Raw genomic sequence first — 27194 nt, 5'->3', positions numbered from 1 at the left:
TATTAACATCCTGCATGTGGTACAGCTGCTACTGTTAATGAGGCTGATACTGATCAGAATGCTTATTGATTGTATGTGCCTGGAGACAAGTTAAGCATTTTACATGTATTAGCTCATTTCATTCTCCTGAAGACCATATGTGCTAAGAGGTGTTCCCTGCCTCCCATTTTATGATTAAGGAAACTGAGGCTTGGAGATACTAATTGTTATACATTCCTTAAGTACCTACTTGATATCAGCTCTTACTCTAAGAATTTCCGTAAGTTAAGTCGGTTAACCTTAACTAATTTAACCCTGCGAATTGGGCATTATTGTAATCCCATTTAATAGATGAAGAAGTTGAGGCATAGGGTTTTTCAAAACTTAGCTCATTTCTTTGGATTTAGATAGTTGTGTGACTGGTAGGCCCTGCTGGATTAATTCTAAAGTTTGCCTATTCCCTCATTACTCTATTGACAAGGGGCTAGAAGTGGGAGGTATCAGAGATGGACCTAGGGGTGGAGTTGTCCTTTGTCTTGAAGTCCAACACCACCTGGAAACCTGTACTTACTGTATTTGAGGTGCTGCATGGGTGACATTAAGCAAGCTGTCTAGTGCTAAGATGTAAATATGGCTGTCATCCGCAAGACATGATTCTTTATTCCAGTAATAGGAAAATTGTCAATTATGGATGAATTATGGATGCTACCGATATCTATAATTTGCAGCTGCAGTTTTGTAAACACAAGCAGCTGCCTTTAATTTTATTTTCCTACTCAGGTAATTCATTAACACACACCTGCAGTTCCCTATGATACAGAAATGAATGAAACGGGTTTGTGGTTTCCACTCATCATGTTTCATACACCTCTCTGTTTAATTATCACACTCAGAGGTTGTAAAATTGGTTAAATATACATGTGTCTGAATAAGGAGTGTAGTGATTATCCTTTAAAGAATATACCCATATTCCCATTGTAGCCATTGACTTAAATCATTGCTTTATCAGCCAAAACCCACAGCAGTTTGGAAAAAGAGGAAAATGTATAATTGATTTTTTTCTAACTTTCATGGCAACAAAGGCAAACCATTAAAAATTAGACTTTGAAGAGAGCTTGTTGAAGAATCCTTAACCCGAGATGAGGGCCGTGAGTGGTGCTGGTGTATTCTTGTTGCTCCACCATTGATGATGACAAAAGCTGGCAAGGCACATGCAGGCACTGGGTTGTTGCAAGAGCAGAATGGCAAGAAGTACTGGCTTTAACCTTCCCTTTTCCTCTTTCTTCCCCATCTGTTGAAACTGATAGGTTGGATTGTTTTCCGATTGTTTTCTCTGTCACATCTGTAAGAGTATAAAGTGGTTTATCTGCAAACAGTCTCTTATGGTCAGTTTTTTAAGCAAGGGCTTCTATAAATCCACATTAATTATAATAATAATCACATTGGCTACTTTTTTTCAGCACTGACCTATGTCCAGCTTTTCATTCAACATATTGTATTAGTTATTTCATTGACTCCCCAGAGCAATCTCACAATATTGGCTTTATTTTCCTATTTTTTAAACACTAGATACCAGATCTAAAGAAGCTAGGAGACCCGTTGTCATAATGATTCATCTGGCAAATAGGGACTCTGATTTAAACCTAGTGTGGCCATCCTTCAAAGCCTGCCCTTCACGTCCCAATGCCATGCATTTAGACCTTAGACAGATACTCTGCTCATTCCCACTTCCACTTTTACCTGTAACACCCACCTTGTATAGTTGCACCTGTTACAAAAGCTACAGAATATTTGCTGATACTGGTGCCAATTCCATTGCCTTACATTTGTATTTAGGCCATTGTTATTTAATATACAGAAGTTTTCAGTGTGTGGACTAAAACTATGTTGACAACCTTAATGTCCTAAGTAGTTTAAGGCAAGATAGTAAAGTGAGATAGGTCATTTTTCTTGGTGTTTTCCTGTCCTTTGTGCACAAGAACATTCATTAGGATAAGGAATAGAGCCCACTTCCCCCTTTTGCACACAGTCTTATATATCCTGTATATCTTTGTTATCAGAGCTTATATGCTACCAGATTCTGGTTGGTAATAATTAGTTTATCTGAAAACCTTACCCATGAACTGAATTCCCAACAGATAGTATTTATTGGAGCATTATTATAGGATAAGCACTGCATTAAACTTTTTCTTAGAATTATTATTTTGCAAAGCCCTTTCTGATGTCATCATTATCTTCATTTATAAAGTAGGAACCCGAGGCACACAAAGACAAACTAATTTGTCCACAGCATAGCTTCAACAAAGTAAAGCAACAGAAGCAAGTTTACAATTTATTTTGGTATGACTTCAGTCCATGAATTGCGATCTTCCTGTCACAGGTCGATTTTGTCAAGGGTACTCATTAGCAGGAAGCTGGAATTGGGAGCAGACCAGGGACTCAGACTCAGGCACATTGATATAGAATGCTGGTTGCCCAAGCAGCATATTCACTGCTGTACCAGACACCCACTTCTTATAGTAATTTATCTGCTTGTGTAAAACACAGCTAGATTCAGATGCTAAAACACAGCTACCACACATACCTTTTTTTTCATATTTCAGCTTATTGCTCCTCTGTGTTGGCTTCCTTTTTAAGTTGATACTTCTGAAGTTCAATGAGGTGGGCCCTACCAGCTCCAAGATTATGTTTTTCTGGGTTAGAGTTTCCAATGGGAAGAATACATTATTCAACCTAATTCCTCAAAAGCCCTACAGTTGGGGTTCAGATTATGACCATGACCTTCCCGAACCAACATTGAATCCTGTCCACAAGCCTGAAAGTAGAGAGATAAGAGAATGGATGATGGAACCAGGTACACACAGATCACATGACCTGTGGGCAGGGGAGACTTAGTTCCCAAAGGAAAGTTGGGTATTAATACTAGGAGGCAAGGATATCCTCACCCACAAACAAGCACAGTGAGGTACACTCTGCATATATTTCAGCTGTCATTTTCCCCTATGTGACTAGATATAGCGTGATTTTCTTTGCAAATATTTTCAAATGGTACCCAATCTAATGTGAAGCAGTGCTATGTGTTTCTGCCTGGATCAATAGCAAACTGTTCACATCAGACCCAATTAGCATTCTAATGGAACTTGTTTCCCATATACTTTAAACTGCTGAAATGAACAAAGTGTTTTTGATAGGTCACAGGACACTTTCCAGGGCCAGTAAGAAACCGCTGCAGTCTGGAGAGAGCAGGGAGGTCATCATTGGGGGCCAAGAGGGAAGTGGGCTGGGAGAGTGGAAAGAATGGGAATTGTGCTATGGAAGCTGTAAGATGGCCATAGAGATGTGCATGATTCTGAGATGTAATTGGAAAAGATCTCCTGTAGCTTGAAGGACTTTGGGATTGAGCTCTCTAAAACTGCTTTATTTTATTTGTTCATATTTTATGTATTTCAGACCTCCTCATGTTAACATCATTCGGGTTGCAGAGGGAACTTCGTGGGGTGGCTAAAATGGACATGACAGCCTGTTGAGTTTATGGTGTTCTTGTGGCTAAGCCACAAACCTTAACCTTGCCTTGACTGAGGAAGTCCCGTCCTCTGACTTTCCTGAGTTAGTCAGCAGAGCAACCCTTCCTGAGAAATACTTGCCTGTTGTCTTTGCTATTGCCTACATGTTGTTTAGATTGCTGCATGGAAAATTCAATTTCCGTAATAATAAGCTATGCACAAATTTAGGTCTAAGACATTATATTCTTTAGTTACTGGAATTTGGCTTTTTAGTCCCCATCTTTAGAGTTGATGACAGATACTACATTAGACATTTTATTGGTAAGAGTAATTAATGTGAGAGGGTCTAATAAATAGAAACCCATTTTAGTGGTTTCATATCACATAAATTTATTATCATAGTCTGTATATTTAGCAAGTGAAATTTCACACACAGTTCAGGGACCCTAGATCCTTCTATCCTTTGGTGCCACCATTTTCCATGACATCATAGATTTGTCTTCTACAACCTCTGCTTTCAAGTGATGACCTGAAGGGGTTTAGAGGAGCCTGTAGGCATCTTTCCTCCCCAGTTTCTGCTGGCTAGATCTGGCTGCAGGGAGCCACCTCCACTGCAAGGAACCCGTGTGGAAGTGTGCTCCCCTTGCACCCGGAAGAGGAAGTGGATTCGGGAGCATTCAGTTACCTCCTGCTGCTATCCTTCCTGGAGCTTTGCTCTGCTGCAGGATTACAGTAGAGTCGAGGGAACTCTGTTGCTAAGTGAGGACTGCTGAACTTAGGATCGCAGGTGACAGTTCTGTGATCCAGACCCACACTGCTTCTTTGAGGTTCCTATTTCTCAAAGGAAGCTCGCCCCACACTTCTAGGGAAGTCATGTGGCCAACTATGCAGAGTTTCGTTCTGCTCTGGGTTTTATCTGATGTGGGGTGGGGTGGGGGTGGGGGGTCGTCCCTGCACTGGCCACCCACAAGATGTCCTTTCTCTGTCCTGACATGAGGAACTTTTCTCTCCATGAACTTCTGTTCTCACATAACTCCTCCTCCAGTCTTCGATACACACACACACACACACACACACACAACACATCCCCCTAGTGTCTTTTTTTTTTAACTTTTATTTAATGCATATAAATTTCCAAAGTACAGCTTATGGATTACAATGGCTTCCCCCCCCATACCGTCCCTCCCACCCACAACCCTCCCCTTTCCCACTCCCTCTCCCCTTCCATTCACATCAAGATTCATTTTCGATTATCTTAATATACAGAAGATCAGCTTAGTATACCTTAAGTAAGGATTTCAACAGTTTGCTCCCACACAGAAACATAAAGTGAAAAATAATAGATGATTTTTTTTAAATGATGATGAAATCAGATCAGACCTATTGTCATGTTTAATCCCAGTGAGAGTCAAGTTGGGAATTGATAATTTCTTTTTTTTTTTTTTTACAGAAGATCAGTTTAGTATGCATTAAGTAAAGATTTCAACAGTTTGCACCCACACTGAAACACAAAGTGAAATATATTGTTTGAGTACTCGTTATAGCATTAAATCTCAATGCACAGCACATTAAGGACAGAGATCCCACATGAGGAGTAAGTGCACAGTGACTCCTGTTGTTGACTTTACCAATTGACACTCCTGTCTATGGCCTCAGTAATCTCCCTATGCTCCAGTCATGAGTTTCCAAGGCTATGGAAGCCCCTTGAGTTCTCCGACTCTTATCTTGTTTAGACAAGGTCATAGTCAAAGTGGAGGTTCTCTCCTCCCTTCAGAGAAAGGTACCTCCTTCTTTGAAGACCTGTTCTTTCCACTGGGATCTCACTCACAGAGATCTTTTGCCAGAGTGTCTTGGCTTTCCATGCCTGAAATACTCTCATGGGCTTTTCAGCCAGCTCCGAATGCCTTTAGGGCTGATTCTGAGGCCAGAGTGCTATTTAGGACATCTGCCATTCTATGAGTCTGCTGATATCTCACTTCCCATGTTGGATCACTCTCCCCTTTATTTATTCTATCGGTTAGTGTTAGCAGGTACTAGACTTGTTTATGTGCTCCCTTTGACTCTTAGTCCTTTCATTATGATCAATTGTGAACTGAAATTGATCACTTGGAATAGTGGGATGGCATTGGTACATGCCACCTTGATGGGATTGAATTGGAATCCCCTGGTATGTTTCTAACTCTACCATTTGGGGCAAGTCAGCTTGAGCATATCCCAAATTATACATCTCTTCCCTCTCTTATTCCCACTCTTATGTTTTTATTTCAAAGACAGAGTTGCAGAGAAAGGTAGACACAGAGAGTGAGAGAGAGAGTTCTTCCATCTGCTGGTTCACTCCCCAAATAGCTGCAATATCCAGAGATGAGCCAGTCTGAAGCCAGGACCCAGAAGTTTCTTCCGGGTCTCCCACATGGGTGCAGGGGCCCAAGGACTTGGGCTATCCTCCATTGCTTTCCTAGGCACAATAGCAGGGAACTGGATCAGAAGTGGAACAGCTGGGACTCGAACCAGCACCTATATAGGATGTTGGCACTGCCGGCCAGGGGCTTTAACCCACTGCGCCACAGTGCCAGCCACTCACCCCTAGTGTTATCTTACCAAAAGCTTTGGAATAAAACAGTATAGAAGACCATTGTTCTGGGATGAATACAGGAAAAACAACAAGAGAAAAATAAGAAATCATCATTTCAATGAATTATCATACAATAAATAAAAGTTAAGATATATCAATCATGTTAATTACTTATAAGACCTATGACTTATTGTGATGACTCATGAAACCAACCCTGTGAGGGAAGTGACATTTCTCCCCATTTGAAGATGTGCAAACTGAGAGCAGAAGTTACATCACTGGTTGGGGGAGTTCCCACTGAGAACCCATGCATAGCAGACCAGATTCTGAGCCATCAGTGATGACGTCACAGGGGTGTGCCTAGACGGTGGGAAGCTATAACCCTGATGGACTCCCAGTGGAAGCCTTGCCACTTCCTGATTTGTGCAGGTATCAGCAGACTGCAAAGGTTCTTGAGCTTTTACCAAGCATTCACTTTCTTCCAGACATCGTGTTAATCAATTTGTGAGCTTTGTTTCACTTACTGCTTCTAACATGATTGTCCCCATTGTCTAGACGAGGAAACAGAAGCTGCTTGGTGTTGTGACTTGCCCAGTTAGGAGCAGAATCAGGGTTCAAACCGTAATCGTTTTGACCCCATAGTCCATTGTCTATTGCACTCTCAGTCACCTGTCACCGTAGGGACCCATGGGGAGTCATCATTCCTCATGGTACGGGGGAGAACAGCCACTGTTTGTTCAGACTCTGGCTGCAAGTTGGAAACTAACAGGTCATTTCATTAATAGTGGCACAATGGCAGGAACTGGACATAAACCTGATACAGGAAGACTGAGTATGAGTCATAGCTAAGAAAGAACTGACACAAACCTGGTCACTAGCATTTTCCCTTAATTTGCTGAAAGCCTCCTTCCATCCCAGGTTCATAAAGTCATTTCAGGGTTTTCAACTTAAACAGCTTACAGTTATATAATTAATTGCATTCGGCTTCAGTTACAATTACTAATTGATCCAAGCCTGCCAGCGTCACACCTGGCAGCAGTGAGGAGCACAACTGTGATGACAGGAGGTGGCTGCGATAATTAGGTTAGTACTTTTTTCTCCTTTCAAGTACCAGGTGCTCCAAACCACAGGATCCGGCAGACTGTATTTGGCCCAAGGGTACCCTTTCCGAGTCTGGATTCCTTTTGAAGAAATTAAGAGCCATGGCTGAATGGACTGGTGGATGAGACAGGGTCAAGTACAGGCACCAAACTGAGCTTACCGAAGAAGGTTCAGGGAAGAGGACTTGGGATCCTGAGATCAGGTTGGGAGGAAGGGAAAGACTGTCCGATGAGTGTTCATTGCATACGGGGTCTTGAATAGGTTCATGGGAGTGCATACTCATAGTAGGAAAATACTAGACATAGATTTCAAAAATTGTTTGTGCCTGGAAAAACTTCTCTTTTAATTCCATTTCCCACGAAAATGTTTGAAGTACCCTTGTCTGACTTAGCTTTTGACCTTTAGAGTTCCCTTATATTTTTGGAAATATATTGTGGATTTCTGGGAAGCAAATGAGGGATGGAGGTCAAAAAGCAGTCATGTTTTTGGAAGGACTGGTCGTGTTGCTCAGTGGTCATGTGTATCAGAATTGAAATCGGAGCTGCTGCTTTGTCTGCTGGGTTTGCTATCTTCCTCTGGATGTGGTTCTTTGTAAGCCTGAGACTGTAAGCAAAATAAATGATTTGGCAAGGCCTCAGTTTCCTCATCTGCAAATTAGAAATGCATGATATGGCTGTTGTGCCCACTAAGTGAGAAAATGCATAAGCATCTCTTAGCACAACATTGGTTGTACTGTGAGTTGTTCTCTTCATGTTAACTGGCTTTTTCTGTATTGTGTTCAAAAGGAGAAACAGTTTGGTGACCTACATTTGAGTCTGAAATGATTGACAATAGTATAACTTTAAAGTGATACACGTTATCATCATCTTCATCCTTATAATAATAGCTCTAGTTTCCTGATAATGTTGATGTGACAAGAAAAATGTCTGAAATGATTGACAGTAGTATAGCTTAAAGTGATAAACGTTATCATCAAGATAACAAGAAAAATGCTAAGTCCCATGTTAGCCTCAACATCCTTAATGTTGAGCTTGATCTTTTTTTTTTTTTTTATTTTTTTATTTTTTTTATTTTTGATAGGCAGAGTGGACAGAGAGAGAGACAGAGAGAGAAAGGTCTTCCTTTGCCGTTGGTTCACCCTCCAATGGCCGCCGCTGCAGCCGGCGCACCGCGCTGATCCGATGGCAGGAGCCAGGATCCAGGTGCTTTTTCCTGGTCTCCCATGGGGTGCAGGGCCCAAGCACCTGGGCCATCCTCCACTGCACTCCCTGGCCATAGCAGAGGGCTGGCCTGGAAGAGGGGCAACCGGGACAGAATCCGGCGCCCCGACCGGGACTAGAACCCGGTGTGCCGGCGCCGCAAGGTGGAGGATTAGCCTAGTGAGCCACGGCGCCGGCTTTGAGCTTGATCTTAATAACCCCATTTGTATAGATGAAAAACTGAGGCACACAGAGATTGCATTATTTCTCTGAGATTTATTTCTGTTTTTAGCTTACAATGGAATGTGATGAGTTAGAGCTCAGGTGTACTAATTCCATCACCATTAACCACTGTGCATCTTGCCTTGAAAAGGGCTGGGGACAATGTGATCAGGTTCTTTCTGGGGATATTAGCAAACCTAAATTTTAGTGCCAGGTGAGCCCAGTTTATTCTTTGTATTTTAATGCAAGTTGAATTCAAAAGCAAGCAGGATGGTGTGGAAAATATGTTTTGGAAGGACCTGGAGAAATTATTATTTGTTCCCTTTTTTAAAATCTATTGGCTTTTATCTACTTTTGAGTGCTGTCTCTGTGCTCTTGAACATGCAGAAATCCAAGCTGAGGTCATTGTTAAAGGGCAGAGAGGGAACTTTTATAGGCCCATGATCTTCAATCTGATGTGGAATATTGCCAAAGGGTATTCAAAATAACACTAACAAAGATGATCACAGCTCTATCAAGAACATATGATAAAGAAGCTTTTTTTTTTAATTAATTTATTTGACAGATAGAGTTAGTGAGAGAGAGAGACAAAGAGAAAGGTCTTCCTTCCGTTGGTTCACCCCCTAAATGGCTGCTACAGCTGGAGCTACACCGATCTGAAGCCAGGAGCCAGCTGCCTCTTCCCGGTCTCCCATGCGGGTGCAGGGGTCCAAGCACTTGGGCCATCCTCCACTGCCTTCCTGGGCCACAGCAGAGCTGGACCAGAAGAGGAGCAGCCAGGACTAGAACCCGGCACTCATATGGGATGCTGGCGCCACAGGCGGAAGATTAGCCAAGTGAGCCACGGCATCGGCCCCAGCAGCTTTTTCTTTATGGGAAACTAATTTCTCCCGACTGCCATCAAAGGGAGGGAAAAAGCCTTTCTTGGAAGACACACAAGCAAACAGGAAAAAATTGTTTGTTTATTTTTAAACACTATCCAGTCTTTTTGGGGCTGTCTTCTGATCAATAGAAATGACTAAGAAATCCTATGGTCTCATCTCCCAGGTTTTATGTTTCTCATTTATTTAACCAAGATAATAACTCATATGTGGCCTCTTTAGTCATTTCCAAATAGAGTTGGCATCTTTAGTTTATCTGCAAATAGCTCTGACTGCAAATTTCATTGTAAAATTGTCTTCAGCATAAACAACTGCTGGGTGGGCAGGCAGCTATCACCCTGGTTTCCTTGTTAGCGAACATGAGGTTCCCTCGCTGAAGGACTTGGGCTATGGTGATGGGGAGTTGTATCTTACTTTCTGGCCCATGGAAACAAGTTGTGAGGCCTGCACAGGTTTCAGATTTTTTAATCTCTTCACTCTCCGCTCATCCCCTCTTCTTTGGATTCAACAGTCTTCAGAGATCAATATCATTCTGTAAGAATCAGTGGGAATTAAAAATCTGTGATGAGGCCTCATTCAACACCCTTACAAAATCTGTCCCTGAAGAGGAGCCCAAACAGCGAAGGGCTTGTCACATGGCTTTGCTACACTTTTGTTAGGTTGATAGAAAATGTACTTCAGATTTCTGCCAGTCTTTTACACTGGCATTTGCACTGCTCCCATTTCTCGGGGACGGTGGTAGCTCAGAAGTGTCTGTCCACTCTTGTGTGGTCTGGGCAGCTACCTTTCTAGCAAACTTTCCCAGGAGCTGCCTCGTAGAACCCTGTTGACAATGAGAATGAGGCACACACAGATTAGAAGAAGCGCATGTCAGCAAAGGGCTGATTTCAAATTCAACATGGGGGGGTATGGATTGTAGGAATTATGCATAAACCTGGTGTGTGTTTCTCTTCGCTGAATCTTGATGACTGCTGCACTAGAAACATGCTGGCTATTCTGTTGCCAGTCTGGAGATAGGTGTGAGGTCCCATCAGTCAAACTGTTAGTGTGGCACAACCTTTCACCTTCTTCACTTGTGTTACAGTGAAGTTACTGGCTTGAATAAAGCACCATGTCACCTGAAGAACACAACAATTAATGCAAGAATCATACTTTGAGATGTGATGGCTTCAGTTGTCAAGAACTTCAAGAATTTGCAACCAAACTCAATTGTTCTTTTTCCCCTCTCCTTTTCTATTCATTGATTTCTTCTTTTCTCTGCTTTCACAAAAATCACACTTGATCATATGTAATTGAAGTAAATGAATAGTATAGCATATATATTTATATGTATTTTGTTATTTATATTTTGAATTTTACATATAAATAAAATATAAAACATTTTATAATTTATATTTTATATTATATATTTATAATATATTTCATATATTTTTATTTGTATTTTGTTATATATAATATATATGCTTTCTATTTTATGTAATATTAATATATTGTATAAAAATAGATAATATATAATATAATATATTTAAAATATATATTTAAAATGTATATAGGATATTTTAAGTATGTAATATATTTTAAATATATATAGGATATTTTAAATATATATATATATATATATATATTTGTCTACACATACACTTTGAATCCAGAGAGGATATTTTGCATATAGAGAGGTAAAAAGGTAATCTTGTAGTTTGAATGGGGAAAATCTATATTTGACATTGATCCAACTTTTTTTTTTTTTTTTTTTTGGCAGAGTGGACAGTGAGGGAGAGAGACAGAGAGAAAGGTCTTCCTTTGCCGTTGGTTCACCCTCCAATGGCCGCCGCGGCTGGCGCGCTGCGGCCGGCGCACCACGCTGATCCGATGGCAGGAGCCAGGTACTTATCCTGGTCTCCCATGGGGTGCAGGGCCCAAGTACTCGGGCCATCCTCCACTGCACTCCCTGGCCACAGCAGAGAGCTGGCCTGGAAGAGGGGTAACCGGGACAGAATCCGGTGCCCCAACCGGGACTAGAACCCGGTGTGCCGGTGCCTCAATGCTGAGGATTAGCCTAGTGAGCCGCAGCGCCGCCTGATCCAACTTTTGCCAAATGAGGTGGTGGCTAAAGGAAGAAACCCCAAACACTGGGAAAAACTGTGCTCAGTCACCCACTCAGCAAGCAATACTGAGTGTGCAGCGTACAACGAGCACTGGGAGTTTGCTGGGAGCAGAGAAGGGATATGAACTCTGGTCTCCAAGAGCTCACCATCTTGTCTGAAGGAGGAATATGTTGGTGGATAGCAAGAAGTTCTTATAGCTGGGAAGAACTAGGGAGGGCTTTATAGAAGGTGACAGCAGGCTACCTAGACGGAGGCGCATCCTGACATTAGACGTCCTGATTCAGGTTCTCTCATCACATCAGCTGGCTGGATATAGCATCTTAAGCCCAGCGCCTCAGTTTCATCTTGAAAATGAGGCAGCTGCACCATGAGCCTCATTTAATTTCCTGAATGATACTTTTTGGAAAGAAAAAGCACACCCCAACATCTTTGCACAAATAATTTAAAGAGCTATTAAGGCTTTCCTCTCATAGGCACCATGGATGTGTGTATGTTGGAAATGGAAAATCCTTAGAGCCTGCAGGGCAGAGGGGACATCCTTTTTATACAGTGAGGGAGACACAGTCAGGGAAGTCACTTGTCAGATAGTCCTGCCAGCTGCTCGTGGAGTTGTCTAGAACAGAGGGTAGCAAACTTTCTGCAAACCGTGTGGGCTGAGCAGCTTCTGTCATTACTGTTCAACCCTGCTGTGAGTCTGAAAGCAGCCATAGATAGTAAGCAAATGAATGGATGTAACTGTGTTTTCAATAAAACTTTATTTATAAAATGAGATGTTGACTGAGTTCGTCCAAAGAGCTATCTTTTCTGGCACTCGTTATAAAGTATTAGGATCAGATTATGGGCTTTGGAGCTAAACTGCTGTGTTGACATCCCTGGGTACATCTCTGAAGCTGTTTTACCTTACTATTTGTCAGTTTTCCCATTTGTGTTCTGGGTATAATAATAGTATTGTCCACAGAGGTGTTGTGAGAATTAAGTGTAATGCGATCTGAAAAATGATTAGAATAGAACCCAGCATGTTCTTAACTTCATTAGCCATTTTTGGTAAGAGTCAAAGATATTAAGCAATTTCTGTCACACAATCATTAAAAAATGAGGTCATAGTTTCCATTCAGATGGTCACATTCTGAAGCCTGTGCTTTTACCCAAGCCCTGTCTCCAGTGCCTTCTCAGGCTTGGGGGAGGAAGGGATTTGGCCAAGTCTGTCTAATTCCAAAGCCCATAGTGCCTCACCAAAACAGCTTTCTAATCATACACCCATGCTGTGTAGGCTCCTTTTAGATCAAAATGCAAATGCCCATACAGGCTTCACGCAGGTTAAATGCAAATGATGAGTGTGTATGTGTTAGTTCTGCATCTTAAAAAAATAATGAAGCCATGACTTTAATTACTTTTTGGATCTCAGCATAACTGTACACTGTACATATCTATATAACATTATGATAATACTCTGATGCCAATGCCAATGCCAATCTAAATATACTTCTCTATATTTGTTAGGAATCTAGAAAACAATGTTTACCTTTATCACAGAGACATAAGGTTTCCTATAAAAGGTACATTACTGTGGCATGCTCAACATATACAAAATGCAAATATGATATAATGTTTTGGAAATTCCATCTGTGCATTTGTGTCCACTTCTGCTAGCATTATGCTGTATTTTAGTAGAGAACAGCCAGGGTTCTCGATGAATGATCTCTAGACTACCAGTATTGGTGTCTCCTGAAAATTTTTATAAAGGCAATGTTGTAGGCCCTCTTTCACACTTGTTGAATTAGAAATTCTGGGACCCAGAATTTGGTGGTGTTTTTTTCTGTTATGTAAATTATTTATTAACACTGTTTCTGTCATTTGTATAGCATTTTATAATTTTCTAGAATGCTTTTAAAAGTATTACTACATCATTAGCTTCAAAATAGTCTTGTGAAGGTGGTAGCATAGAAATATGTCAGTTTACCAGTGAGTAAATTGGGAAGGGTTGAGCTGGATTGCAAAGTCAATACTTCATCCTCCAAGACCTCTCTGACATTACTTAAAGTTTGTATTCTTCCTCCTTAAGCCATCTGCTTACTTATAGTTATTTCTATTAGCATGACATTCCTCCTTGGGTTGACAAGTGTATCTAGTACACTGTGGTTTCTATCTTGAAATCCATGGTTTTTAGTCCTCTAGAGAAACAGCCAGGAAAATGATAGCTCTGTGGACTGAATCTGGCCCACCGCCTGCTTTTGTAAGTGAATTTTTATTGGAACATGGCTATACTCATTTTGTATGTAGTGGCTATGAGAGGCTGTTTTTACCCAACAACAGCAGAGCTGAACAGTTGCAACAGAGATTGTATAGTCTCCAGAGCAGAAATTTTTTATTATTTGGACTTTTAGAGAAAATGTTTGCCCATTTCTGATCTAGAGGCAACCAATTTCTTGTATGAAAGTTGATTGATAGAAAGGTAAAAGAGAGGGAGATCAACTTGCGTTCCCTAACTTTGGGTTCAGTGTGGAGTTGCACTCAGTTCTTCTCTGCATGTGTTTCTTGGTGCTCTAGACCACTCTGTCTATTAGGGCTGTCGTTTTTTCCCACCAAAATCTATGAAACTAAATTTACTCTGTCTTCCTCCTGTGAGAGAGTCCTCAATAGTGCAGACTCGATCAGTATTCTCCCTATTGAATTATCTCAATCAAGTATTTTCTGGGAATCCCGTTAACTGTGTGTATACCAATCTGACAAAATGAAATTCTGTAAATGCTCCAAGAGGGACACTCTGAGCCCAGACCAGAAGCAAGAAAAGGAATTATAATATACTCTTGCTTCTCCGATTGTGTTATCTGAGAAACCTCAAGTGCTTTCTAGTGTGCTCTGTGTCCAGACTCCGAATGAGGAATGACAACATTTTTAGATAAATTGGTCTGTGAAATATTTATATGCACTTTAGTGGCGCAGACAGGAGGTAATCTGTTTTGTATTGAATCAGCTTGGGACAGAAAAAAGCACAACGTTAATGAGATTTTTTAAAGCCACTTTTAAATTCATGTTGGCAAAAGACAAATAGTCAAGACTTTTAATTTCTATAAACTTAATGGCTAGAGAACAAATAAAGCTTTATTAACTTAAATAAAAGTAGCTTTTCTTTCAAGGGCATAGCAATTTATTTCCCCTTCTGTGTAATCTTCTGAAGGGCTGCTCTTGTCTATGTATTGATCAGCCTTTGCCTGTGTGTTTGTTGGGTTTTAACTAAGTACTGGCTTAGTACACAGGCTTAGTACACCGAGCAAGCTTCTGATCCAGGGGTTACCTAACAGTAGCTCTTTAATTTTTTAAGATTCATTTATTTATCTGATAGAGTTACAGATAGAGGGAGAGACAGACAGACATACACACACACACAGACACACATAGACACACACAGAGAGAGACAGAAAAATCTTTCATCTGCTGGTCCACTCCCCAAGTGGCCACAATAGCCAGCGATGGGCCAGCCCGAAGCCAGGAGCCAGGAGTTTCATCTGTGTCTTACACATGGGTTCAGGGGCCTAAGCACTTGGGCTATCTTCCACTGCTTTTCCCAGTACATTAGCAGGAAGTTGGATCAGAGTTTGGGCAGCCAGGACTCCAACAGGTACCCATATGGGATGCTGGCATCACAGGCTGCAGATTTTACCTACTATACCACAGTGCCAACCCCAGCCACCATTATTTTCATGTCAGTTATGCTGTGCCCTTGCTGTTTAACCTTAAGCTAACACTTGTTCTCTCCATTTGATCAAGTGGTTCACTCATACATAAAGGAATTAGCTGATTTTAGTGTCTGATGAAGTGGATATTACACTTGGAGCATGTTAATCATTCTAGAAAAGTATGCTAAAAGTTTGGCCAATCCTTCAGCTCAGACTTAACTCATTTTATTTACTCTAAAAACATCTTCTATTAATATAAAGAGAACATTTTATGTATTCCATAGGTACAGTTCTGATAACTATAGTTCCCTCACTGATACCCTTCCTCAATCCCCCTTTTTCTTCCTTTCTTTTTTTCTTTAATTTTTGCAAAAACCTAATTTCAGTACACTCTATGATCACAGGCTTAATGCACCATAATATTCAACAAGCAAAAAGTAGAAAGACCACAGTTCCATGGGAGGATAAACAAAGGCTAAAAACAACTATCAAATCAAAAGATTTACATTTTAAAGAAAATTTATTTGAAAAGCAGAGTCAAAGAGAGAGAGAGAGAGAGAGAGAGAGAGAAAGACACAGGGAGAGCAAGATCATCCATTTGCTGGTTTACTCTCCAAATCGCCAAAATGGCTAGAACAGGGCCAGGCAGAAAACTAGATCCTGGAACTCTAACTGAATCTTTCACATGGGTAACAGGGACCCAAGGACTTAGGCTATCATTTGCTGCTTTCCCAGGCACATCAGGAGGGAGCAGGATCAGAAGAGGAGCAGCCCATGTGGTATGCCGGCATCACAGGCAGTGACCCACCCTGCTTTGCCAAACACCAGCCCACAGTCTTTTCATTTTATTGATATCTCCAAACTAGGGTCAGGAACCTGTTAACTATGTCTCCACATTCCTCTCTCCTTTCTATCTCATGGAGCAATTCCATCTTGACTAAAATGTAAGTTCTGTTGGCTGTATCCCCTTGTAAACTATAAGTTGAGTCTTGATCATTGGGGTATCCAAAATACCTGGTGTACTGTGGGTGCTAAATAAATTTCTGATGTGTGGACTAACTAGGGACTTAATTTTTAGCTAATAAACTGGAAGGGCCGTGCGAATACACTATGTACCCAGTCCAAATATATCAAGGAGCTTACTAAAGAACACTTTTGGAACAACCTAGGCAAAGCAAAAAGGGTGGAATGCCATCAAGATTTTTACAGTTCAAGCTCTGGAGTCTATAAACCATACAATCCCTTTAACATCTCCTGATCCTGTCCCCAGTTCTCCCATTTATGCAAAAATTCCCCTGCTGACCAGTGGCAAAATGCTTACCTTGGCTTGCTGAATAATCTTATTTTTAAAATTTTTAACAGGTTCACTCATCTCAGGAAGGATGCATTTCACTTCTAGCATCATTAAAATAGTAGCCAATTGCCATTCTGCAGTTCACTGCTGAATCAGCACCTCCACTACAACCTCATGTTTCCAAGGTGTCTAATTTGCCCATAAATATTCACTCATGTTAGAAACTTGAAGGGAAGGTCTTGATTCTGAAGGTAGTTTGTCAAACAGAATTGCTAAATAACTTTAATATATGTGATCCGTCGTGGAATTTACAAACATTCAAATCAAATTCAGAAAAGTGCCGCTAAGGCATTCTAACTCATGCTATTACCTGGAATATGGACATTTTGTGTTGAAAGTGTCATCAGTAAGCTTTCAATAGACCCTTACCTCCCGCCCTTGGGTCATTTCTCTTGGTGTATTTGTAGGGTATTCTCAACTGTTGTAAACTTGACAAATTTTAATTTTTGCAGAATTTCTTCTATTTCATTGCATCCTCTTATTCATTTACTCCTTTTCATCTGCTTTGCTCTTACCCAGGTTTAATCTCATCTATCATGCACATACTGTGTGTGTGTGTGTGTGTGTGTGTGTGTATTTAAGAGTTGCTACGTGGGAGTGGTGATGCCAGTATCCCATGTGGGCTCTGGTTCATGTCTCAGCTGCTCCACATCCAGTCCAATTCTCTGCTAATGGCCTGAGAAGAGCAATAGAAGATGGCCCAAATGTTTGGTTCCTGCACCCACATGGAAGACCTGAAAGAAGCTCCTGGCCTCAGCCTGGCCCAGTCATGGCCAATGCAGCCACCTGGAGAGTGAACCTGCTAATGGACAAGCTTTCTCTCCCTCTCTCTGTAACACTGACTTTCAAACAAACAAACAAATAAATCTTTAAAAAATAAGAGTTGCTACATGGGGAAGTTAATATCCTAGTGCTTAGGATCATCTGACACTTTCATACATGTTATGTGCTAAAAGAAAAACGGAGGCCAGTTAAATTTAACAAAGTTTAATGTAACAAGAGGTTCTAGAAATCGGCAGTCTTCTAGATCCAAGATGTTTTAGAATAGCATATCCAGTCATGTGTACAGGTTGTATTTGCAGCCAGAGATAGGGAAGTGACATAAAGAACAAACTTGATTGGGTACAATTGGCATTTGCCAAATGGCATCATGTTTTGTCAGATTTTAGCTTCTGATTTGCAGGAAGTTCAGCTATTACTGCCGGAGACTCAGTTGCTTTATTACAAAAATTAGCTTAGTTATGTCATGATTTGTGTATGTAGCAAGCTATATTACTGTTCTGTATGCGTGGAGATTGCTTTGGGCCAAGCTTATCATTCAAAAACAGAGGTTGGTTTAGGCCATATTTATTTTGGTAAAGCATATGATTTGAATGTGGTTTGCCTGCCAAGGTTTCTTATGTTGGAAGTTTGGTCCCCACATGCAGATGTTAAGAGCTGATGGAGCCCCTAACAGAGCCAAATAAGATGTCAGTGGAGTTCCTGTCCTCAGAAAGGATTGAGGTAGTTATGGAACCTCTGAGTTGATTCTTGCCAGAGAGTTTTCATAGAAGAGTGAGTCTGGCCCCTCCCCTTAACCCTGGCTTCTTATCTCACAGTTTGATCATTCCTATCATGATGCCATTGGCCAGCAGGCCTCTGCCAGAAGCCAGATCAATGGATTAGCCTGAACTTTGACTTTCAGTCTTCAAAACTAGGAGCTGAAGAAACCTCTTTTCTTTATAAAGCACCCTGCCTCAGGTATTTTTGTTATGGTAAAAGACAATGGATTATCGATGTGGGTTATCTATGATGGATTTTTCCCTGCAATACTACTTTTACCATCTTTCTAGAAGATAACCAAATTGCCTGTTTTCCTCCACTCTCATACACATTGAATGATTCTAAATTCCTTTATACATTCTCTGAGGTATCATCTCAGGGATGTATTCTCCGCCAAAAAAACCTCCATAAAATAGGTTCAAAGCCAGTTACTTAAATACTACTATGTTGATGGCACTGCTTTGTAGCACACGAGTCTCCTTCCTTCCACTTTATAAATAAACAGAAGGCAGGTGTTCACACGTGAACTCTTTGCACGACTGTTTAAGGAGTGTAACATTCAGGCCAAGGTACAACAGTCCCAGAGAGAATTTGAAAATTGATGATAGCCCAGAAGTTTCTGTCACAAATTTAGGATCTCACTTCCTAGTTGTTGAGTGCCTCTCTACACCAATACACCTAACAATGAAAAATATTGGTAAATTTACAGCAATCTCTATGGGAAACTGCAAATCACTTTCTGTCACCAGCAATACCACCTAATCAGCAGAGATGAAACTGCTGTGCACTCAGATTCTAGCCCCTCCCTTCTGTCTGAAGCCCTATATTTAGAGAAAAACCTCTTGGGTAACACTTTGATCTTAAGCTGTCTCAGGATAAAGGTGTATCTTGGCCACCCAGCTTCTGAATATAATATAAAGTCCATTGATGTAGCTAGAATGGTATTCTTAGATTGTTTTATTTATTCAGGAGCATCTGTTCCATGCGAGGTACTTTGATCTGTTCTGCAGATGTAAAAGATTAACAAGAAATGGCCTCTACCCTCAGATTGCCTGACATCTGTTAGGCAAAAACATACCTGACCAGCATCCTACTGTGAAATTTAGCATAAAGGCTTATTTATTCAACAAATACCCACTAATTAAGTGCTTTCTGTGTGCCAAGCTGTAGAAGTATGTGATGAATTAGACAAGATCCTGCCATCTTGTTTCCCTGGAAAGACAGACAGTATATGAATAGTTGAGTCTGGGTGATAAGCAACTTGGTTCTCTCACTGCTGAATCCCCAGCATCTACTTCTGGAACATGCTCCTTTGTTCCTGGCACATGGCCTGCATTCAACACATGTTCGAGAGCTTGAATTAAAATGACTGAGTAAAACAAGTGCTACAGAAAGGGACATATTTGCATGGCATACATGATCATGGAGAAATGAGGATGAAAGTTTCATTCTGACTGCAGGGGCTGGAGAAGAAGTCAAACCTGACCTTGAACTGTGACAAGAAATTGAGATGTGGGATGAAGGAAAGTCGTAATGCCCCCTGAGGGAGAGAAAAGCCGAACAAAAACCTGCAGGTATGAAAGATCATAGTCCAGCTCAGGCATTGAAATTCAGTGTGGCCAGAGCTCTGAGCCTGGACAGGCAAGTTTGAATTTGATTGTGAAGACCTTACTTGCCAAGGTCAAGGTTTTGTTATCCTGTGGACCTGGAGAACCTCCAAGATTTCTCAGCATAATGGCTCCTCAACCCATGTGCATTTCAGGTTCCTCCTTTCCCAAGCCCCCCTTTCACAGCACAGTTGGTTTTCCTTCCTATTAGTACTTCCCCACCCCTTGACCTGTCAGTCCATCTTTCACCCAATAATGCTATCCATCATCACTTTGAGATTTTTTTTTCTGGGCCCAGTTGTCCCTAACAAAGAGCGGAGTTAAATCCTGTGCTAAAAAGTCTGTCACTGCCATCTGAGACCTCTAACAAGCAAAAGCACCTTTCTGGAACAGCCACCAGGGTGCGTTGAATAGTGGAGGAGAGGCCAGGGCACACTGTGTACCATAAGGGAAGCTAGTCTAGTCTGAATTCTCACATTTAAAATTATCAGTGTGCAAGACACAGCCAAGCCTGCTGGGCTCCTCCCTCATAAAGCACATAATGGGAGAAGCACCCCTCCCCAGAGGATGCAAAGGGAACATTTTCATATAAAGGTGCCAATTTAATCATCAGAACAAAGTTCTGTGAATCCAATGTGGGGCAGACTCTCAGGAAGAGGCTGGAGGCTTAATGGACCATTTGTGCGGCCTGAAATCCCCTTACAGACACGGATAGGGCCAGCGGAAGTAGATCCGCCGCGAAGCCCTGCAGAGTAGATGTGAATCTTCCACGTGATAAATCACATCAAGGATGTAAACTGGCCCCCTTTGGCAGATGGCTCAGCGAGAAGAATATTTTCACTACTGACTGTGCAGGCTGTTAAGTATAGAAAGTCTTCTTTTAGTTTTCGGCACTGCCCGACGTAAGGCAGGACTTTCCAGTATTACTCAGAAGAATCCCAGGGAGGTTATTTGAGATTTGGAAGTCCTGTGGCTGGTTGTGTTGTGGTTTGGACATGAACAGGTCTGCTGAGTCAATGTGTAGGATGCTCCTTTATGCCTTGGAAGCACATGCATACTTTACAAAGCATGCTCTTAAATGGCTGCATCAAAATCACCATGGAGGAGTCAACAGGCAAATTTGGAGTCTCCACCTAATCAACCATTCTGTTAGTGGGATTGTGATAATCTGCATGTTTCACGAGAGCTCTGGGAGAATTCTGAATACAACCACTTGAGAACCTCTGCACAAAATCATCAGCTGAAACATTTAATGGTGGTCCCAGCAGTCTTAGTTATTCCCAGGATAGAGCTGAAAAGCAAAAAAGAAATCATGTATTTCTCAAGAATCTAGAAAGCCAAATGGATGTAAAGGTCACTGTTAATGTCACTGGCCTATGACAGTGCCTCTGTCAGCTTTTGACAAAAAGTTTTCTAATTTTCAAAGCAACTGATTACTACACTGGTTTAGGAACTTATGTCTATTTATTGGTCAGAATAACAGTGTTTTCCAACACAGAACAAAATTTATTTGTTTCATTCTACACAAATCATAGCAACCACTATCTTATGTGTTGAGGTTTTGTTTGTTTGTGTTTTTTTTTTTTTGTTTTTTTTTTTTTTTTTTTTTTTTTTTTTTGGACAGAGTGGACAGTAAGAGAGAGACAGAGAGAAAGGTCTTCCTTTTTCTGTTGGTTCACCCTCCAATGGCCGCCACAGCCGGCGCGTCGCGCTCATCCGAAGCCAGGAGCCAGGTGCTTTTCCTGGTCTCCCATGCGGTGCAGGGCCCAAGGACTTGGGCCATCCTCCACTGCACTCCCTGGCCATAGCATAGAGCTGGCCTGGAAGAGGAGCAACCGGGACAGAATCTGGCGCCCCAACCAGGACTAGAACCTGGTGTGCCGGTGCTGCAAGGCGGAGGATTACCCTGTTGAGCCACGGCACTGGCCAATTATGTGTTGAGTTTTATTCCTCCTAGTCCAGTGGCAAGTGAAACAAAATTTTATGAATAGATGTGTCCTTATTCATTTAAAAATTTGAGTAAATGTATTTCATAAGCTCTGTTCAATAGACAACATTGATGGAATAAATACTTTGCTGAAATTTCAGAATATGCAAAATATGCAGGCAGATAATTTTGTAATCACACAGTAATTCTCCCTTGTACATCAATACATCTTCCAGCTTTTGAAGCACATTGTTGATAGATAGCTTTTCATTTCTGGACAGTCATAACTCTTATAATTGGTTACAAGCAATATCTGATTAATCTGTTCCAGTATAGGAAAGGTGAAATAGAGAAACTGTTAGCTTTTCTTTAGATCCTAGTGGAAGATTATAATTGTAATCAATGAATTCTGATATTAATGGGTTAGCTAAAGATTATTTCTGCTGATTTTGTGGTTTTCTTGTGCACCATGGGTTTGCAAGTCTTTTCACAAACCTCCAACTCAAGAGTCTAAATACACTTTTTTTAAAAAAAATATTTTATTTATTTATTTAAGAGTTAGAGTTATAGATAGTGAGAGGGAGAGACAGAGAGAGATCCCTCCCATCTGCTGATTCACTTCCCACATGGCTGTTATGGCTGAAGCTACATGGAACCAAAGCCAGGAGCCAGAAATTCTTCCAGGTCTCCCATGTGGATGTAGGGGCCCAAGGACTTGGGCCATCTTCTGCTGCTTTCCCAGGCCATAGCAGAGAGCAGGTTTGGAAGCAGAGCAGTTAGGACTCAAACTGATGCTCATACGGGATGCTGGTGTTGTGGGCAGCACCTTAACCCTCTTTTCCACAATGCCTGACCCTCTTAATCTCTTGGAACATTCTGGAGAATAACAGCTGCTGTGTCGTGAAGACACTCCAACAATTCTTTCATGACACTGATGTGGAGAGTAGCTGAAGACCCTGAAGAAAAGCTAGCCCCAAACTGCCAGCTCTGTAATTGAGTTCTCTTAAGGTGTGTCTTAACCATCTCCAGTCAATATCTGACTGCAACCAGAGGGAAGATCTGCCAGTTTCTGCCAACCAAACTGCCTCAGTTTCCTTTTTCGCAGGAATCATGCTAACTAGCTGTAAGCTCACATCACTCTGAACGTTTTCTTTGTAGATAAGATTTCATAGCTACAAAGTTTTAATCATGGTTTTAAGCAGGTTGTTACTCAACAATAAAGAGCAAGAAAAGAATTTTATGGTAAAAGGCAAGATTATGACAAGTGAAATGTGAAACAAAACAACAGTCATGAATATATATCTCACTCTCTTTGTCATCTCAAGAGTTTTGGAGGAAAGTTAGTTTTCAATGAAGTTTAAGAAAAATGTATTACAGAGGTGAGGCAAAGAAAGGCAGTTTATGTCCGTGACAGTTGCCGTTCAGTGGTTGGTCAGAAGGCTTGATGATCTGGTGTTGACATAGTTTGCTGATTATAGAAACGGTAGAGTGACACTGAAGAGGAAGCAAGGCCTTTCATGAAGTCCTTACATAATGGTCAAGTGAGAAAGCCCCTCCCCTGATCTGATTTTTCATAAAAGCCATGAGAACGCTTTCAAAAATTCTGCAAATTAACTTTTATAAAACTCTGGAAATTCACTGAGGGCTTACAGCAATCCAAGGATCCAAGATAAAAGCTGAATATCAGTAAGAGGAGCAAGATGTGAGGCATTTTCATTTGCCTTATTTCCATCATTCAATCCCTGGGACTGCAGTAGCCTTGGAAATGAATGATATGGCAACCATGGTATTTGTGAAAACCAGCAGACTAGCAGGCCTGAAAGGGATAAAATGACTTTTTGCATCCCCCAAATCATCTCCAAAGAATTTTTATTATTTGTCCAGTAGCTCCCTGAAAATGTCTCATTTTCAATAATTATTTTCATACAATCTGAGATTTCTCTATGTAAACAGCCCCATCTCTAGGGTGTTTGTCAAAAACAATAAGCTGCAGCTGTTTATCATTGCAACTCTCTGAGGCAGTGAACAAAGCTGACAAATAAGAAGTTGAAGAAAAAACTTGGAAACAGTGTTGTTTGAAATGTCCAACATACTCTTGGAAATCTTTAAGGGACTTTGTGGTGCAGGGCTGTGCTCACGTCCAGAAATAAGCTGAGAAGGTTCTAAGCTTTTAAGGAAACCTCCACGCAATCATTAGTGGACCACTAACTTACTCAAGCAGATACTTCCATGGATACAGTCTATACACATCTGCATAAAATGCAGAGTTTACAGAATTTAGCCAGGAAATTACTGAAACCAACACATGGCAACAGCAACGAACAGCAACAATAACAAGACCTAGATAAGTTTGGTCAACAGAATAATGTCCTCCAACCTTTGAAGATGTCCGTATCTTAATTCTCAGAAGATGTGAATATGTTAGGTTACATAGCAGGGGAGAATTGACATTGCTAGAAATTGGCCTTAAAATCAGGATGTTATTGGAGGCTGGCAGTGTGGTGTAGCAGATTAAGCTGTGGCTGTGATGCCAGCATCCCGTATATGTACTGGTTCCAGTACTGGCTGTTCTACTTCTGATCTAGCTCCTTGCTAATACATTTGGGAAAGCAGCAAAAGAGGGCCCAGGTACTAAAGCATTTGGAAAGGCAGCAAAAAAAAAAAAATGGACCCCTGCACCCACATGGGAGACCTGGATGAAACTCCTGGCTCCTGGCTCTGGCCTGGCCCAGCCCTGGTCTTTGTGGTCATTTGGGGAGTGAATCAGCAGATGGAAGATCTAGCCCAAACCTCCCCAAATGTGGTTAAATATTAATCTATACATTAAGACAAGTCAGTGAACTCCTAGCAGGGTTAAACTCAAGGGATCGATATCTAGACAAATCACAAATTGTCAAAAAAACCAAAAAGAGACTCTTGGGAGCAGCAGTTAAAAACAGCTCATGACATACAAGGACTCAACAATAAAATTTTGTCAGTGAGTTTTTTAATTACTAGAAGAAAATGTCTGAGGCAGGCTACTTTGTTAAGGAAAGAGGTTTGTTTTGGTTCACAATTCTGGAGGTACATGGTTGAGGGATCATATCTAGTGAGGCCCTTCTTGCTGGCATGATCTTGAAGTGGTACAGAATATCTCACAGTAACAACCAGGAAGCACACATATATGTGTGTCTCTCTATACCTCTACTTACAAAGTCAACAGGTTTCAATCATGAAGGCTCCACCCTAAAGATTTTATAGACTTCTAGTCACTTCCCAAAGCCTCCATCTCTGTGCATCATAGTTGGATTAAATTTCCACTCTCTTTAATGCCCTATGATGAGAATTAAATTTCAACACATGTAGCTTTGGGAGACAAACCATATCCAAATCATAGCAAAGATTGACAGATAACTTTGCACCAACAATCACGGTGGCTGGAAAGCAGTAGGGTGATTTATTAAAGGTAGTAAGTGAAAAATACTCTAAGGATACTTAAAGCAGTTTTTGGAAAATGCAATAAATGTTAACTTTATTTGGTTACAAGTAAATTTTCAGATATATCTAAGAAGCATCTTTTAAAAGCTCATATAAAATCTGTATTGTGAGAGACTATGCATGGGTTTCAAAAATTTTTCCACAAGATAAACTTATACTGCCATTCTCTATGAACTTTTTGAAGTACTCTCATATCAACTAAGAATGCTAGATTCAGTAAAGCTATCCTGCAGAATTCAAAAAGAAAAAAGGCTTTCCAGATAAACAACAATGAGAGAACCTCTTGCCAGCAGAGCCACCCTTTAAGAAATGATTAAACGAGTACTTTAGTCTGAAATAAAAAAGACACAGACAATAATTTGAATTCACATGGGAAAGGAAATACATCAATATAAAATACAAGATAAAGCATTTTGTTTCTCTTTGCTTCTATCTGACTTAAAGATGCATAAAATAATAATACTGTATTGATGGGCTTATAATGAATAAAGATATACTTTGTATAATAATAGCACAAAAGAGTGGAGAGGAAATGCAGCCATGTAAAGAAAAGCTTTGTGTTTTATTTATTTAAATTATTTTTCATTTGCATTCGATTAAGTTCCAGTAAAACCACTAAAAATAATTTTAAAATGTAGTAAAGGAAACAAGGGAATTAAGCCATATACTAGTAAGTACTATGTAACCAAAAAAGGCAGTAATAGAAGAATTGAGGAAATCAAAATAACATAAATCATAATGACAATGAAGAGTAAGATGACCGACATGAATCCTGATTTATAAGTAGTTAAATTAAATGAAAAGGGACTCAACAATCCATTCAAAGGGCAGACTTGGCAGAATGGTAAAGAAAACATGATTCAATTATGTATGTTGTTGCAAGAGATGTGCTTTAGATCCAAAGACAAAAATTAGTTGAAAGTCAAGTGCAACAGCAAGCATAAGAGAGCTGGAAACACTATACTAATATCAGACAATATAGACTTTAAACAAAAATGTTATTAAGGGAAAAGATGGGCATTTAAAAACCATAAAAGTGTCAGCCCATCAGGAAGATAGAATAATTATAAAAATTTTTTACCTAACAACAAAATTCCAAACTACATGACACAAAAAGCAATAGGCTTAACGAGAAAATTAACCAATTCAGTAATAATAGTTTGAAACTTCAATACCAGTATGCTGTCATCAGCAATGATAAGGCAACAGAAACATAAAAGACTTGAGAAATACTACAAAGTAACAAGAACAGGCATCTGTAAAACACTCCATTCATCAGCATAATTGTACTCTGTTTGCATGTTCATGCAGGACGTTCTCCAAGTACGACAATAACACAAACCTTGATAAGTTTGAAAACACTGATGCCACCAAAGAGAAAAAGTTAAAAATCAGTAGCAGAAGAAAATTTGGGGAAATCACGAACATGGGGAAGTTGAACAGCATAGTATTGTGTAGTGAATGCAAATTGTAATTAAAGTCCAGAGATAAACTATTTCACTATGGCCAATCAATTTTCAACAAGGTTATCAACTGTCTGTTCAATGTGGAAAAGATAATCTGTTCATCATCAGGACAACTTCATGCAAAAGAGTGAAATTGGACCCCTAACTCATACCATAGGAACATTAATTTATTATAGATTTTAGACCAAAATATAAAGACTGAAACTATAAAAGTACTAGAAGAAAACATAGGCATAAATCTTCATAATCTTTTCTTAGGTAACATTTTTTAGTTATGTGAACAACACAAGTAGCCAAAGAAATTAAAGGATGGGTTGTTCTTCAATATTCCAAACTTCTGTTTCAAGAGACCATCAAGAAAGTGAAAACACAGGTCCAGATTGATTATAAATATTTTCAATTACATAGCCAATGTCTCCAGTATTCAGAATATATAAATAACTCTTAGAATTCAACAACAAAATGACAGTTCTCTTTAAATGGGGAAATAGCCAGCGCCGCGGCTCACTAGGCTAATCCTCCACCTAGCGGCGCCGGCACACTGGGTTCTAGTCCTGGTCGGGGCGCCGGATTCTGTCCCGG

The 27194-nt window shown here is 40.5% G+C and overlaps 1 protein-coding gene and 1 long non-coding RNA gene across 3 annotated transcripts in view; both read left to right on the top strand.

Moving 5' to 3' along the window:
• LOC149124315 (uncharacterized) overlaps positions 1-17426 on the top strand; it is a 172033-nt gene extending 154607 nt beyond the window's left edge. Inside the window, exon 3 of the long non-coding RNA XR_016214222.1 lies at positions 17113-17426. This is a non-coding gene — a long non-coding RNA (uncharacterized LOC149124315). The remainder of the gene's footprint in view (positions 1-17112) is intronic.
• The window catches only part of TAFA1 (TAFA chemokine like family member 1), a 566674-nt gene that overhangs the window by 163983 nt on the left and 375497 nt on the right, over positions 1-27194 (top strand). The window lies entirely within an intron of this gene.

This window comes from Oryctolagus cuniculus, chromosome 10 (genome assembly GCF_051225735.1).
Source record: "Oryctolagus cuniculus isolate XC-2025 breed Fujian yellow rabbit chromosome 10, ASM5122573v1, whole genome shotgun sequence".
In the NCBI taxonomy this organism is placed as follows: domain Eukaryota; kingdom Metazoa; phylum Chordata; class Mammalia; order Lagomorpha; family Leporidae; genus Oryctolagus; species Oryctolagus cuniculus.
This window is presented reverse-complemented; position numbering and strand designations above follow the sequence as displayed.